Genomic DNA, 2,500 nt, shown 5'->3' on the forward strand with positions numbered 1-2,500 from the left:
GATGTCTACATAATATTAAGAAAATGAGATTAAAGACCCAACGTGGCTAACAACGAAGAAAATGGAGTACAGACGAACAAAACAAAACAGGACAGGTACAAAACTTCTTGAGTAAAGGAGCAGATACGTCTGCAAAACTCCAATAGTTCCGGCGTACGAGTTTCTCGAACGACTTGACTTATCTCCGAAGGAGATCTGGACCCGCCCCTAACCAAATCGCTACCAACCACTAACGTTGTTCCTCTAGACACAATTCAGGCTTAATCGGTCCTGACGAGACCTCATAAACCTACCAATTTCTTTTAGACCTACATGACATTCTCTCTCTCTCTCTCTCTCTCTCTCTCTCTCTCTCTCTCTCCCCTAAGCCTAAATCCTCGTAGATAACCCTTTGATGCAATTGTTAAATACAGAGGAAAATAAATAACAACAAATAAAAAACAACTTTACAGCGTTGATAAATTTCGTTATCATCAGAATTGTAGTATTATATTCCTGATTGCCTCAAATCATCACGAGTCCAGTGAAGATTTTCCTCATTTTAGCCTTTCGTGTGTTTTTTTTTTGATGCCTTAAAATAACATACGCAAATGTATATATACATATATATATATATATATGTGTGTGTGTGTGTGTGTGTGTGGTGTGTGTGTGTGTGTGTGTGTGTGTGTGTGTGTGAACCAACTGCGCGGTAAAACTTGTGGAAGTTTTTACTGCAAAGGTTGTTCATACACGATTCAGCAGTTTAATTATGAATGAAGCGGTGACCGTTGTGGTTTCTTTTCAGGAGCTACCTCTGGTTAAGGGAAAGGCTTAGTATTACACACACACACACACACACACACACACATATATATATATATATATATATATATATATATATATATATACATATATATATCTAAATATATATTATATATATATATTATATATCATATCTCTTCCCACGATAACGGTTAAGTCTAGGAAGTGCCACCCTTTTGGTTATCAACAGGCATATTCAGTAAGAGGTTGAGTGAAACCACCACAGTCTAACGAACTACCATGTGCTAAATCACGGCAAGACGAAACTTGTTCATTCCTGTGAAACGAACTCTCTCAGAGGAATCAATACGAAGGTAATTAAGCTGCCACAGAATTATAAAAGAAAGAAAAAAAAACTATAATTCACAGACTACAAACCTGTCTTATCAAAATTCTCTTCTACAGCGAAGCTATCTTTACCAAAAGCCTCCGAATTCTAGTTGCGTATTAGATGCTGGTTACTAATCCGTTCTGTTTATCAAAGCGTTCACCACACAAGGCTCCTAAAACTCACTCCTACATAAACATTTGACGAACTCAAATAATGCAATACATAAGCTTATAAAAAAACACTAAAGAGATAACGGAGATTTTACTTCCATAATAGAAATAAACATTACTGTATAAAATAGCCCTGAAATTCATGTATTTGGAAAAGTGAGTTGTATGCACCCGTTTACAATATATTCGTACCCTTATTTAATCCCTTAATAATATTTGAAATATACGGGTATGTGTTCCAACAACCTTAACGTTAAGCCTTTACCCTTCCATTCCACCCGTACCATCAACTTGCATATAGGCCAATATTGGTCAGAAAAATAAATCTGAGCATGTTCCTACTGGTGTAACACAGCCTAAACATATAACTTTAGTTTTGACACACACACTATATATATATATATAGTATATATATATATATATATATATATAGTATATATATATATATATATAACTAAGGCTTAATTCAGCTTCTCACCTTCACCTATGAAGGTGCAAAGATAATATTACAAGTAATGGGTTCTTAGCGAAGTAATGGTATGGTTGTTTATGATGAAAAAATTGATCTTGCTTGATCCACGTTGACGCCACTGGATGATATAAAACGGCAGTGAATGATGTAAAAACAGGAAATTGCTGATCACAGCAGGGCGAGGGCCATGTTTAAGCCGAAGTCCTTGTTGCATGAACAATATTGTCCTTTTTCTTTCATATTTTGCTTCCGGACTTTAGGCGGAACAGACAAATTCTATATATATATATATAATATATATATATATATATATATATAGTTATATATATATATATATATATATATATATATATATATATATGCCTAACACACAAACAGGCACACACTATGATTTGCCTGTTTCGTCTAAAGCCTGGAGGCAAAATATGAAAACAAGTGAAATATTGTTCATGCAACAAGGGACTTCGGTTGAACATGGCCCTCGCCCTGCTGCGATCAGCAAGTTTCTGTTTTTACATCATCCACTGCCGTTTTACATCATCCACTGGCGTCAACGTGGATCAAGCAAGATCAATTTTCATCACAAATAACCATGCCATCAGGCCTACTTGCCTAAGAACCCATTACTTAAAATATTATCTTTGTACCTTCGTAGGTGAAGGTGGGAAGCTGTAAAAGAAAGTGCTAGATGAAATTGTATGCAACTTCTTTAAGACAGTGAGT

The 2,500-nt window shown here is 35.3% G+C and overlaps 1 protein-coding gene across 2 annotated transcripts in view; it reads right to left on the minus strand.

Moving 5' to 3' along the window:
• LOC135224313 (discoidin domain-containing receptor 2-like) overlaps nt 1-2,500 on the minus strand; it is a 170,100-nt gene that overhangs the window by 167,002 nt on the left and 598 nt on the right. The gene's annotated exons all lie outside the window — the stretch shown is intronic.

This window comes from Macrobrachium nipponense, chromosome 12 (assembly GCF_015104395.2).
Source record: "Macrobrachium nipponense isolate FS-2020 chromosome 12, ASM1510439v2, whole genome shotgun sequence".
NCBI classification, from domain to species: Eukaryota; Metazoa; Arthropoda; class Malacostraca; order Decapoda; family Palaemonidae; genus Macrobrachium; species Macrobrachium nipponense.